At 38.4% G+C, this 14,903-nt stretch overlaps 1 non-coding gene across 1 annotated transcript; it reads right to left on the reverse strand.

The window, feature by feature from the left end:
• Window positions 1–5,863: 5,863 nt before the first annotated feature.
• Window positions 5,864–5,970, reverse strand: LOC139903409 (small nucleolar RNA R71). Its single transcript, XR_011778230.1, has one exon. It is a non-coding gene; the product is annotated as a small nucleolar RNA R71 (small nucleolar RNA).
• Window positions 5,971–14,903: the final 8,933 nt, after the last annotated feature.

A 14,903-nucleotide genomic window follows, 5' to 3' on the forward strand; every position in this document is an offset into this window, starting at 1 on the left:
GAGGTCCATGAATACAGCTGGCGCATTCGTCAATCCAAACGGCATGACCAAAAATTCGTAATGACCGTAACGTGTCCGAAAAGCAGTTTTCGGTATATCTTTTTCTTTGACGCGTAATTGATGATAACCCGATCTTAGGTCGATTTTCGAATAAACACATGATCCTTGCAGTTGATCAAATAAGTCATCAATTCTAGGTAGTGGATACCGATTCTTGATAGTTAACTTATTTAATTCACGATAATCTATACACATCCTAAAAGATCCATCTTTCTTTTTAACAAATAGAATCGGAGCTCCCCACGGTGAAGTACTTGGTCGTATGAATCCACGATCCAATAATTCTTTTAACTGACTTTGAAGTTCTTTTAATTCGGACGGTGCAAGTCTATATGTTAATATTATATTTTGTTTAGTATATATTTACTTAGATGTGGCAATATTGATCCATTTGCCGTTGTGAACACTCTGATTAGTTAGTTTCGCAATAATGAGCTTTGCTGTAAAGTTTGCAACAACAATAGTAAATGCATGGTGGTTAGGGTATGTGATGAATACATGTCCTTTTGGTCTAACATTTAGTTGAAGGTTGAAATTTTGACCTAATTATTTTTTATTGAGTCGGTTTGTGATGTTGTTGATTAATAATTCTACTTAATTGGCAGAGATAATAAAGTCAAGAAATGTAGTACAGCTTATCATCTGGGTTCAACATGCATTATCGTAATTGGCAGCACAAAGTCACAAAAAATATTCAAAATTAAAAGGTAATATTTGAAATGTCCTGTTCATATTGATTATAAACGTTTCATATTAATTGATTTCGTTTCGAGGTTTTGATCTCTATATGAGATGCTTTTCAAAGACTGCATTCGTTTTTAAAATAAACCATAACCTTTATTTTATCGATAAAGGTTTAAAACCATCACGTAGATTATCAAGTAATGATAATCTAAAATAAACATTTTACACATGACCATTACATAATGGTTTACAATAATATTACACATCGACTTAATTCTCCGAATGCAGTTTTTAAATAATATTTTACAAACATGCTGACTCCAATTCTTGTCCTTAAATTAGCATGCAACAGCGGAAGTTCTTAATAATCACCTGAGAATAAACATGCTTTAAACGTCAATAAAAATGTTGGTGAGTTATAGGTTTAATCTTTATCATAAATCATAATAATAATAGGCCACAAGATTTCAATTATAACCGCACACGTAACCCGTGTACAAAATAATATGCGTAACCCGCGAATTAAAAATCATTCATATGGTGAACACCTGGTAACCGACATTAACAAAAATGCATCTAGAATATCCCCATCATTCCGGGACTCTCATCGGACATGATAAAATCGAAGTACTAAAGCATCCGTAACCCGGATGGGGTTTGTTAGGCCCAATAGATCTTTCTTTAGGATTCGCGTCAATTAGGGTTTCTGTTCCCTAATTCTTAGATTACCAGACTAAAAAGGATGATATTCGGTTTAATAATCCAACCATAGAATGTAGTTTCAAGTACTTGTGCCTATTTTGTAAAATATTTATAAAACTACATGTATTCTCATCCCGAAAGTATTTGGTAGTAAAAATGGGACTATAACTCACTTTCACAGATTCTTAATTCGTCGGAAATTAGACTTGGCCACTGGTCGATTCACGAATCTATAACAAATATATACATATATCAAAGTATGATAGAAATATATTCATACCATATTTTATTACGTTTTAATGATTTAAGTTTGTTAAGTTAACAGTTCAACGTTAGTAGTCCACAATTAGTTGTCCACAGTTAGTAGTACAGAAATAAATATAATTTCTCGAATCAATCCACGACCCAGTGTATACAAGTCTCAGACTTGATCACAACTCAAGGTATATATATTATTTTGGAATCAACCTCAGCCCTGTATAGCTAACTCGAGCATTACTGCATATAGAGTGTCTATGGTTATTTCAAATAATATATATAGATGACGTCGATATGACATGTCAAAACATTGTATAAGTGTCTATGGTCTATCAAGATTACATAATATATGTTAGAATACATGTATAATACAATATAAGTTAGTTAATTTATGGTTAGTATAAATTTGTTACAAAGTTTTACGTAGCTAAAACAAGCAAATTTATCCAATTTTGTTTTACCCATAACTTCTTCGTTTTAAATCCGTTTTGAGTGAATCAAAGTGCTATGGTTTCGTATCGAACTTGAGTTTTTGAAACTAAACAGAAAAAGCATAGATTTATAGTTGGAAATATAAGTTACAAGTCATTTTTTGCAAGAGGTAGTCATTTCAATCGAAAGAACGACGTCTAGATGACTATTTTGAAAAACATACTTTTACTTTGAGTTTAACCATGATTTTTGGATATAGTTTCATGTTCATATGAAATATCATTTTCCCAGAAGAACAACTTTTAAATCAAAGATTATCATAGTTTTTAATTATCCAACCCAAAACAGCCCCCGGTTTTACTACGACGGCGTATGTCCGGTTTCTCGGTGTTCTTCGTGTTTTCAGGTTTTAAATCATTAAGTTAGCATATCATATAGATATATAACATGTGTTTAGTTTATTTTTAAAGTTAAGCTAGAAGGATTAACTTTGTTTGCGAACAAGTTTAGAATTAACTAAACTATGTTCTAGTGATTACAAGTTATAATCTTCGAATAAGATAGTTATATATATGTGAATCGAATGATGTTATGAACATCATTACTACCTCAAGTATAGTAGGTAAACCTAATGGAAATGATGAGAAAATAACTTGAGCTTCAAAGGATCTTTGATGGCTTGGAAGTTCTTGAAGTAGAATCATGGCACAAAAACAATTTCAAGTAAGATTACTACTCGAATTAAGATAGTTATAGTTATAGAAATTGAATCAAAGTTTGAATATGAATATTACCTTAAATAAGAAAGATAACCTACTATAAATAACAAAAGGTTTCTTGATCTTAGATGATTACTTGGAATGGATTAGAAAGCTTGGAAGTATACTTGCAAACTTGAAAGGATTTTCGAAGTGTTCTTGAAGTGTTCTTCCGATGATGATTATAGCTTGATTCTTAAAGTAGTTTTTGATGAAAATGATGATTTGGTTACTGAAAAATTCGTTCTTGATGTGTGTGTGTGTGTGTGTGTGTGTGTTGAGAGAGAATTAGAAAGAAAAATGGAAATGAAATGAAGTGAATGGTGAGTAGTGAGTGAGGTTAAAAGGAGTTCTAGTAGTTGACTAGTTCATGGTAGAAGTTAAACTTGATTAGTCATGGATGACATAATCAAGAGTGGAATTCCATGCTAGTTCCTATTGGTATATACCCATAGTAAGTACGTCTAGAAGCTGGGTATAATACGAATACGAAGACCGAATGAATATGAGTAGAATTGTTGATGAAAATGAATGGGAATGTAATTGTAACCATTTTTGTTAAGTATGAGTGTTTTGATATATGTCTTGAATTCTTCCAAAAATATATTAATACATCTTAGTACGCTACTGATATCGCATATTTTATACACGTTTTCCTTAGCGATATCGATCATAATTTAGTCCGTTCGGATACGATTTGGTGTTTATTTTGATAATATTGAGAATGTTCGAGTTTGAAGAGCTATTTGTAGAAGAGATGCGGTTTTTGAAGCTTTTGAGGCATTTTGTCGATTGGTTGATATTATTAGTGCATCAAGGATTAAAACGTTAATGTTTTATTGATTAAAGAGGTTTTGAGATTATTTAAGCAAGTAAAAAGAGAAAAATAGACGAAGGATTTAATTTCAGTGTTGTGTCGCGGCGCGATAAATGCGTCCGCGGCGCGACGTTTGGCGAGTTTCCAGATCAGAAGTTGGTTTAAAGAGGGTAAATTTTCAAGATATATGTCGCGGCGCGACAGTTATGGTCGCGACGCGATCGGGTGTCGGTTCAGGTGATTTTGGCAGGTTATAAAAGGCCCGAAAAATACCCTAAATATTCATTCTTCCATCCAGACGAATTGGGGCTTCTTTTGGACAATTTTTGGTGATCATTGGAGAACTTCAAGGTCATTCTAACACATCAATCATTCCGGAAACAAGTCTCCATCCGTTTATCGTTCAAGATTCAATCATTAATTAGGTTAATCTCTTTGTTTAAAATAATGAATTCTTCTATTACTTTGATTGTAATTTTTGTTCTAGCCATGATTTTTGACTAAACCTTTAATGTTTGTCTAGATTGAATATTTGCATGTGTTTGGATGATACTCTGTAGTTTTATTAATTAATGCATGATAATTATGAGTTTTGATTAAGAACCATTCTTGTGGGTGTCGATTATTGTTACTAGGTTGATTAGTGAATCTTGTTTGAACAAAGGGAACCCTGTTTCAATTTAGTGATCTAATTTTCAATTGATTTGTCTTAACCGATTGGGTGCTTACTGGACCAAGGGGTAAACCGGGTGACATTGATTGAACGAAATAGGGGTGAATTGTGTGGAGCTAACGCGTAACCAATTAAATTTTAATCTTATAATTAGCTAGTTACTAAGTCACAAACGAAAGAGGTCTTTGGTGAAAGGGAACCCTAAGCCAATAACTCCTAGTTTGACGTGTTTGCTAAAAGAGAACTCTGGGTAAACCGACTCTGTAATTGCGTGCATTGATAAATAGAACTAGTGCTTAATAACAAATCATCCAACACTGCGAATAGGAGATCTAGGCGAACATTCTTCTATCTATTGAATTCAAATATCTTTACTTTTTGTTGAGTCAACATTTATTTTTATAAACTTAAAAATACAAAAATATCGTCTTTACTTTTAATCAATCTTTGATTTGGCTAATCGTTAAATAGCCACCAAAACAAACTATCTCGTACTTTCAATTTTTGTAGATAAACTTATTTTATTTTATTAGTTACAATCTTAATTCTCACGTTAAAACTGTCCTTGGAACGATTTCGGAATTACCAATTTTATACTATTACACGATCGGGTACACTGCCCGTTAGTGTGTAGTAATCTTTAAACCGGCATTTTCCAGAGATAAATTATATACTAGATTTTGTACATCAAGTTTTTGGCGCCGCTGCCGGGGACAGTTGTTTCGAAAATTAAGATTGTTATCTAATTGTTCTTAGTTTAGTTTAGTTATAGTTTATTATTTCTTTTCATTATTCTCAGTTGAATCGGTGCGTTTAATCAGTTGTTATTTCGCAGGTAACAGGTAGTGCATGCCACATACGCGTTCTTCTAATTCTCCGATTCTTCAACCATTTGTAGAACCCCAAAGAGAGTTATTCAGAGCGTTAAGTCACGAACAACAGTCTACAGTGGATTCATCTTTTTCTTCAAGTGCTAATATAATTAATTTGGGAAGTAGTTCTGAGACTGTGGTGCCCGATACACCACCTGAAATCAGAGAAGAAGAAGAATCTTATATTTCATTAGATCTTTTCGAGACTGAAGATATGGCTGACCAAGAACAACCACCTCGTCCTCAGACTATGGCACAAAAGTTGAAGGCCACACGAGGGGGCCAAGGCAATTCGATTACTCAACCGAGTATCACTCAGCCTTTTCAAATTACAGGGCCGATCCTGAATTTGATTTCTTCTGATTGCCAATTTTATGGCAAGGATACTGAGGATGCTAACGAGCATCTTCGTAATTTTAATGATGTTTGCAATTTGTTTAAGTTGCATGAGGTTGCCGATACTTCAGTTAAGACAAGGATTTTTCCTTGGACTCTTAAGGGAGAAGCCAAGAGATGGTTAGATAAGCAACCAGAGGGCACGATTACCTCTTGGGAGACTTTGGAGGATAAGTTTTTATCGAAGTTTTTCCCTGCGTCTCGAGCTACTAGACTTCAAGCAGAAATTTCACAATTCAGACAAAAGAGCAGTGAGACATTATTTGATGCTTGGGACCGTTTTGCTACTTTGTTACGCTCATGTCCGCAACATGGGTTGAATGATTTGCAGAAGGTCCAGATTTTCTACAAGGGTTGTGATATCCCAACTCGTCAGACTATTGATCAAGCAGCAGGTGGTACGTTAATGGATAAGACCGAAGAAGAGGCGCTAGAGATAATTGAAAAGCAAGCTGCCTACTCTCACGAATGGCATCAAGATCATGAGTCATTCCATTCAGCTTCAGTTAAGAAGACCGAAACCCATGGTGCTTATGACAATTTTGGGTCTATAAATGCTAAGTTGGATTCCTCTGGTAGGAATTTGGAGAAGATAAATAAGGATATTCATGGTATGAAGGTGGATTGTGAGTATTATGGGGGATTGCATCTGGCAAAAGATTGTGATGCAGGTTTGATTATGAATCAGAAGGAAGAGATTGCTTATATTAGTCAGCAGAACAACAATCAGTTTCAGGGATGTGCGCAGTTTAATAGAAATTTCAATAATCCCTATAATCCTCAAGGTAATCAAGGATCGAGGTTTCAGCCAGGTTCTAGTGGAGGATATCAACAGCAAGCTCCAGGGTATTTTCAGAAACTCCAAGCCGAAGAGAAAAAGTCCAATCTTGAAGCTATGATCGAGAAGCTTGTGATTTCTCAAACTCAGCTTGTTACTACTGTTACTCAGAACAATGAGAAGAATGATCAAATGTTTCGAAATCAACAAGCAGCGATTCAGAATCTAGAGAAACAAATTGGTCAGCTTGCTAGTCAGAATAATGTGAGGAAACCGGGGGAGTTACCAAGTAAGACCGATAACAACCCGAAGAATGGGCACGTTAATGCTATCACTACCCGTAGTAGTTTAGCATATGATTCATCGAGTAAGCCAGATGAGGATGATTTACGAGTGCCGTTGGTTAAGGATAGTGAGCCGGTTGTTGTTAGTGAACTGGAGGGGGATAAGGAGCCGGAACAGCTGATTGAGAAGGTTGTGAGGGTACCGGAAATTGTTGCTGCTAAACCGGTAGTTAAAGAGTATCAACCACCGCTCCCATTCCTGAGGAAGCAGAGACTGGAGAAGCTGGAGGCAGAAAAGTCCAAGTTCATGGACTTGATTAAAAAAGTTTACATTAATTTGCCTTTTATTCATGTGATTGCAGGTATGCCCAAGTATGCAAGGTTTCTTAAGGATTTTCTAACTAACAGGAAGAAGCTGGAGAACGTGTCTTCAGTCAGGTTGAATGCCGCATGCTCAGAGGTAGTTGCAAACAAGCTTCCCGAGAAGCTTGAGGATCCTGGGAGTTTTACCATTCCTTGTTTATTGGGAAACTTGGATTGTATGAGGGCGTTGGCAGATTTGGGGGCTATCATAAATTTAATGCCCTATTCTATTTATTTGAAGCTAGACCCCGGGGAGTTGAAACCCACGCGTATGGCTATTCAGCTAGCGGACCGCTCTATTAAATTTCCTCGTGGAATTATCGAGAATATGCTAGTTAAGACTGGGTCGTTGGTTTTTCCGGCCGATTTCGTGGTGTTAGATATGGAAGTGGATGATAAGATTCCACTGATTTTGGGTCGGCCATTTTTAAATACTGCGAGGTGTATCATTGATGTATATGGCCAATAGTTGACCCTTCGGATAGATAATTTGCATGCAACTTTTTCAATCGACCATACTTTAAAATACCCTGCGTACACCGATGATGTATGCTATTTTCTTAACACTGTGAATGTCCACTCTGAGTTGTTGCAGGAATTCCCAGAGTTACAGGGTTCAGGAGAATGCTCATTGGTTGAAATTGATAAAGAGTTACAGGTTGAGGAGGTGGACATTTTAACCACCTTAATGGAAAATGGCTATGAGCTGACTGAGGAGGAGTTCAAAGAACTCGAACGCGATGCATATTACTGGAGCAAGTCTTCAATTGAAGAACCTCCCGAGTTAGAATTGAAGCCACTTCCAGATCATTTGGAATACGCTTATTTGCAGGAGGAATCTAAGCTTCCGGTAATTATTTCTTCTTCTCTTACTACAGGTCAGAAAACTGAGCTTGTAATCATGCTGCAGGCCCATAAACCAGCGATTGCGTGGAAAATTCACGACATTAAGGGTATTAGACCATCCTATTGCACCCATAAAATCCTAATGGAGGATAACTCCAAACCTGTGGTGCAACGTCAAAGGAGGTTGAACCCGCACATGCAAGATGTCGTGAAGAAAGAGATCATTAAGCTCCTCGATGCAGGTCTGATTTACCCGATCTCTGACAGTCCTTGGATTAGCCCGGTACACTGTGTACCTAAGAAAAGTGGTATGACTCTTACCACCAATGATAAAAACGAGTTAATTTCCACTCGGACTGTCACGGGGTGGCGTGTTTGTATTGACTATCGAAAGTTGAACGACGCCACACGTAAAGACCACTTCCCGTTACCTTTCATGGATCAAATGCTAGAGAGGTTAGCGGGAAACAGCTTTTATTGTTTTCTTGATGGTTTTTTGGGCTATTTTCAAATTCCTATCTCGCCTGAGGACCAGGAGAAAACTACTTTCACGTGCCCGTATGGCACATTTTCATACCGACGCATGCCCTTTGGCCTTTGCAATGCTCCGGCCACTTTTCAAAGGTGCATGATTGCCATATTCCACGATATGATAGAGGATTGCATGGAGGTGTTCATGGATGACTTTTCGGTCTTCGGTGACACTTTTGATTCATGCCTTATGAATTTAGAACGGATGTTGGAACGGTGTAAAAAGTCTAATCTTGTGCTAAATTGGGAAAAGTGCCATTTCATGGTTAAAGGGGGCATAGTTCTCGGGCACAAGATTTCTAGAGACGGTATCGAGGTGGATCCTGCGAAGGTAACGGCTATTAATAACCTTCCACCTCCCACCGATGTTAAGGGTGTTCGGAGTTTTCTCGGGCACGCCGGTTTTTATCGGCGGTTTATTAAGGATTTTTCTAAAATCGCTAACCCGATGAACAAACTCCTTGAAAAGGACACGCCGTGGAATTTCTCCGACGAGTGCCAAAAGGCATTCGATCTTCTTAAGGAGAAACTGATCAATGCACCAATCATAATTGCTCCGAATTGGTCCCTTCCATTCGAGCTTATGTGCGATGCTTCCGATTTTGCGGTTGGCTCTGTTTTGGGTCAAAGGGTCGAGAAACACTTCTGACCCATCTACTATGTAAGCAAGACCTTGCAGGGAGCACAATTGAATTATACTACCACTGAAAAGGAGCTCCTTGCGGTGGTCTTTTCTTTTGATAAGTTCAGGTCCTACTTAGTCTTGTCTAAGACTATAGTTTTTACGGACCATTCTGCTCTGAAGTAACTATTTTGGAAACCGGATGCGAAACCTCGACTGCTTAGATGGATCTTGCTCTTGCAAGAATTCGACATCGAGATCCGAGATAAGAAGGGTGCTAAAAATCTAGCGGCTGACCACTTGTCTAGACTCGAGAACCCAAATCTCGAAGTCCTTCACGAATCGGATATCCATGATGATTTTCCCGATGAATATCTCATGGCGATGGACAAGGTGGACGAGCCGTGGTACGTGGACATTGCTAATTATCTCGTTGGGGGATTCTTGGAAAAAGGGTGGTCGCATCAAAAGAGGAAGAAATTCCTCAGTGACCTTAAGTACTATTTCTGGGAGGCTCCCTATCTTTTTCGTTGTTGTCCCGATGGGGTCATCCGCCAGTGCATTTCCGGTGAGGAGTGTATGCGTATTTTAACCGAGTGCCATAGTGGGCCTACCGGTGGGCATTTTGGACCCCAAATCACGGGGCATAAAGTCTATGATGCCGGCTTCTTTTGGTCGACAATTTTCAAGGATGCTCACCGGATTTTCAAGTCGTGCGATTCTTGCCAAAGGGCCGGTAAAGTCACCAAATGGGATGAGATGCCTCAACAAAGCATCCAAGTTTGCGAGGTATTTGACGTTTTGGGAATTGACTTTATGGGGCCATTTCCGAAATCTCAGAATTATAGTTACATACTCGTTGCTATTGACTACGTGTCTAAATGGGCCGAAGCGCAAGCTTTACCCACAAACGATGCACGAGTTGCAATTTCCTTCCTTAAGCGTTTATTCTCTCGATTTGGAACCCCTAAATCTTTGATTAGCGATAGGGGTACTCATTTTTGTAATGCTCAAATGGAGAAGGTATTGAAGCGATATGGAGTTCTCCATAAAGTTTCTACTTCATACCATCCCCAAACGATCGGACAAGTTGAGAACACCAATCGAGCTCTTAAAGGGATTCTTGAGAAGACAGTGGGGTCGAATCCGAAGGAGTGGGCGAACAAGCTCGATGAAGCTTTGTGGGCTTTTCGAACCGCCTACAAAACACCAATTGGTACCACTCCTTATCGGTTGGTTTATGGGAAAGCGTGTCATCTCCCATTGGAGATTGAGCATAAGGCTATGTGGGCACTTAAAAAGTGCAATTTGGATTTGAAGGAAGCCGGATGCCTACGGGCGGGGCAATTGAATGAGCTTGGTGAGTTATGCCTTGATGCGTATAAGAATTCGTTAATTTATAAAGAGAAAACCAAGCAATGGCATGATAGGAAGTTAAAGGGTCCAAAAGAGTTTAATGAAGGCAATCGAGTGCTTTTGTTTAACTCTAGATTAAAGCTTCTACCGGGAAAACTTAAGTCCCGGTGGACGGGACCATTCGAGGTTGTTAAGGTGTACCCGTACGGTACAATTGAGTTAAAAAACGTAAGCGGTACTACTTTTAAGGTTAACGGACATCGTGTGAAGAAGTATTTTGATGGTCCGATGGTGATTGATGACGGGGTTCACGTTGAACCCGATCCTAAGGTTACTTGAAGTTGGAAACGAGTTTTATGAACGACTCGTTAAACATGGTTCACATTGTTGTATAGTTTGTATTAATAGGTTTAATCACGGGTTTGCTGAGTCTTAAATGCTAAATGATTGATTATGATAGATTACTTGCTTGTTTTGTTGATTGTTTTGGTGATTAAAGGTATTGGAGTTTGCTGCATAGTTTAAAAAAGTCGAGGGATCAGGTCCAGCCCATTGCCGCGGCGCGACAAACAGGGTCGCGACGCGATATAAAACAGGTTTTGGTTACAGAAAGGCATCTAAAAATGGGTTTCAAACACGTTCATTGCCGCGGTGCAATATTTGAGGTCGCTGCGCGAGGTTTCAAACGTTTTGTGGGTCACGTATTTTTAAAGAATCAGAATCAGGTATTGCGTTTCGCCGCGGCGCGACCACTTATGTCGCGGCGCTACAAATCTGTCACACAGGTTCCAAACCCCACGGGTCAGGTTTTAATCAATTGGGTAACCCGACCCACTAACTAACCGACGGGATTTTAAGTATTTTTAGGGGATTTGGATCATTTTTTCACCCACCACTCTCACACTAAACTCTCAAACAAAGTTAAAGTTCTCAAACCCTAGTTTCAATTAACACTAATTGCTACCTAATTTCTTCAATTCATTGTGCAAACATGCCGGTTAAGGTCCGATTTTGACTCATCTCTTGCTTTTTCTTTCATGTTTCTTGATTAATTATCTTGATTTTAGGGTTCATGTTTGAAATTATAAGGGGTTTGTTTAATTGAAACTTTTATGCCTTAGTATTTGATGAATTGTTGATGAATATGATATTATTGTGTGTTCTTCATGAATTTTTGTGTTGTTATGCATAATATTGATTCTTGAAATTAGGGTAGTGTTAAATCCGAATGTGATGTTGAATGTTTGGGGATTTTGTTTGTTAGGAAGATGTTTGCTTATAGATACATGCTTTAAGATATTGTGGGGTGATTTGGGCGGGTCATTTGTGATTTCGGAAATTGCTAAAACATGATGATTTATGTGATTTGTGAGATGATTATTTGGTTATTGGAATGGTTTATTTTTCATGGAGTAGGTTAATTAGCTAGATGATTTTATGCAATTGAGTTAAATGGAGATTGTTAAATGGGACATTTACATGATATGTTGTTTTGAGAATTGGTTTGAATTTGATACCATGGAACACAAACATATGTTGTCAATACTTGCTTTTGTCTAAATGCCTAATTGAAGTTAAGACGAGTATTAATGGTGCTTGGTGCAAGTATGTGGAACATGTTGATTTTTCTAACGCTAACTTTTTGATGTTTTGGTTTGGTTTTTGTTTCATGTGTGTAGAGAAGCAGATTTGATGCTCCATCATCTTCCTCGGCTCAATCCCGAAGGGAGGAAGAGCGAAGAACTAATCCGGAGGTTTGGTTGCAACAAGTTGAGGAGCAATTCTCGGAATATTTTGGATACATTTCACCTCGGAATATTCAAGCGACTTGGTATTTTAGTTGGGATGAATTGAATAGTGCATCTAGTGAGGTAAGGGAGGATATTGCTTATATGTTGGTGATGTCGAGACAGGGAGTTGATCTTGGCACTTGGGAACGTGCTTTTTCATTAAGAGACTATCTTTACCGTGAGTTAATTGTTGAGTTTTTCTCCTCTTTGAGTTTCCGTTCTCGAAGGGATGGTACGGATCAAGGCTTTTTGACATTTCATTTAGGAGGGGAAAGTCGAGCCATGAGCCGAATTGATTTGTCTCGAGCATTAAATTTATATGAAGAATTAGATGAGAAGTCTTTGATACGTTATTTGAAGAAAGAAACCGAGTTCATCGGGAATCAGGAAGATTATAATGAGCGCGATTTTTGGTTTGAAATTTCAGGTTTAACTCCATTTGTGTCTAATGAGTCGAAGGGCTCCGATATTCGAAGCAGAGATCTACGGTTACTCCATAAACTATTGTCGTGTACTTTTTGTGGACGAAGGAATGAGAATGATAAGGTTAATTCTACCGAGTTGTGGATAATGCATCGATTTTGGCATAATGCGCATGTGGATTTGTGTATGTTGATCGCTACCTATTTATCTAATCAGTCGAGGGAGATACGCTCTTCGAGGCCACTGCTGGGTGGTCATTTTGTTACAAAGATTGCACGATTTTTCGACATTAATTTTAGCAGGTGTACAAGATTGACCGACCCCTTGCAAGTGATGAAACCTTTCAATTTAAGGTTTTATCTTAATGTGCATTTTGTGATGTGGGATGCGAATCGGGTTGGCTTGGTTGCATATGTTGAGCCCGAGGCCGGTGGTAATGTTCAAGGAGGTGAAGAGGCGGAGCCGGTTGCTCCGAATGTGCCAGAGGGGAGTCAGCCTTGGGGTATTTCCCAAGAAATTTGGGATAACTTAGTTTCACAGGTCGATAACGTGCAAATCGGTGTGTCAGACAACTTTGCTGCATTTCGGGGGGAACAACGGTTGCATAATGACCGAATGTGGGAAAGTCAGCAGAGGATTGATGAGAGGACGGCTGAGTCTCTGCATGACCAGCAATGGATGGCATATGGAGGCGATTGGCAACGGCACAACGCTTGTCTTTTCTACTATAACCCGGAGAATTATTATGGTACAAAAGCTCAGACACCAGTTTATTATCGCAGCCCAGTTAGGCCCCGAGTTCAGGCACCGATTTACAGTGAGGAGGAGAGATTGGAGGATGCACGACAGAGATTCGAGCAGTAGTATCCATACGGCAACTGGCCGTATGATGGGTTTCAGTGAGGAGGGCCTGCGAGCCCGTGATTATGTTGTACTTTGTTTTAAACTATTTCTGTTTCGTTGGTTTGTACTTGGATAATTTTATATTTTGCTTATGTACTGTGGATTTATTTGGGGTCAAGGCGTTTCGGTACCGGGTGGTACCACCTTGTTCCATTTATATAGTTTTCTTGTGTTTTTCTTTTTCTTAGGTATGTTGCTGAAACAATTTTTCAAGTCTGGCATTAAGTTCAGCAAAACTACTTGAGTGATGATATTGGTGTGAGGATCGGGAATGGATGATGTTCTTATGCTGGCAGCAAGTTCAGCGCCATCTGTCACTGTCATTCCACGATCAGTGGTTACCTCGATAAGTTTTTATTTTTCTTACCCTTTCGATTTTAATCTATTTTTGATCTCAAGTAATGGGGACATTGCTTGATCTCAAGTGTGGGGTGGGGATATAAAATCTCTCGGGTTGGTTGTTAATGGAATCATCATCATATTAGGTTTGATATTAAAAAGATTTGACGTTTCACGGGGTTTTGGTCGTAAAATTTTTTTTTTTGAAAAATTTAGGGTAAAATAGAAAAAAAACAGAAAAGTTAGTTATAAAAAGGAAAAAAAAAATAGAAAAACAATTGAAAATTCGGCCAAAACCTTTATTCTGAAAATTGGCTTGGTATTTTATGGTATATTTCGTGTTTTCAAAGAAGCCAAAAGTGTTCCACATGTTCATTACCATTGGACATGAAATCCTACGAGTTCGGGGAACTCAATAGTAGGTCACCTGTACCAAAACGGATGTAAACCGTGAGAGAGCGGTGATTGCATAGCGTGATTGTGACCGAATCACGTGCCAGATCAAAAACTTTTGGTTACTTGGTATAGCAGACTTCCGAAACTATATCATTTTATTATTACATCATCTAATGGTGTGATACTGTGGGAAGAGGAACCTCGAGTTTCACCAGTGCTGTCCTTTTTAGGAGCAATAGCTACGTGCTTGTGTTTGCTTAGACAACACAACCCATAGCCAAAAGCTATGGCACCCAAAGGTTTTTGGGATTTATTGGAAAGGTAGTATCTACTTCTTACCTTTCTTAAAACAAGCAGAAAAGCTTGTAATGTGGGAAGTAGGCAAACCGGTGTCAATTGAAATAGATTGGCATTTCCGAGTGACTCAGATCCACTCATTAAGGAAGTAAAGTCTTCCGACCGTTTCACTTGGTAGGTATACCTCTTAAGCGTGCCATTTCATTACCCATCATTTCACGATGAGGTACGGTTAGAGGAGAAAGTCTTGAACTTTCAAAACATGTTCATTATTTTGAATGTGAAATCCTACATGAACATGAAAGTTCATACGTAGGTCACTT

This window comes from Rutidosis leptorrhynchoides, chromosome 3 (genome assembly GCF_046630445.1).
Source record: "Rutidosis leptorrhynchoides isolate AG116_Rl617_1_P2 chromosome 3, CSIRO_AGI_Rlap_v1, whole genome shotgun sequence".
Taxonomy (NCBI): Eukaryota; Viridiplantae; Streptophyta; class Magnoliopsida; order Asterales; family Asteraceae; genus Rutidosis; species Rutidosis leptorrhynchoides.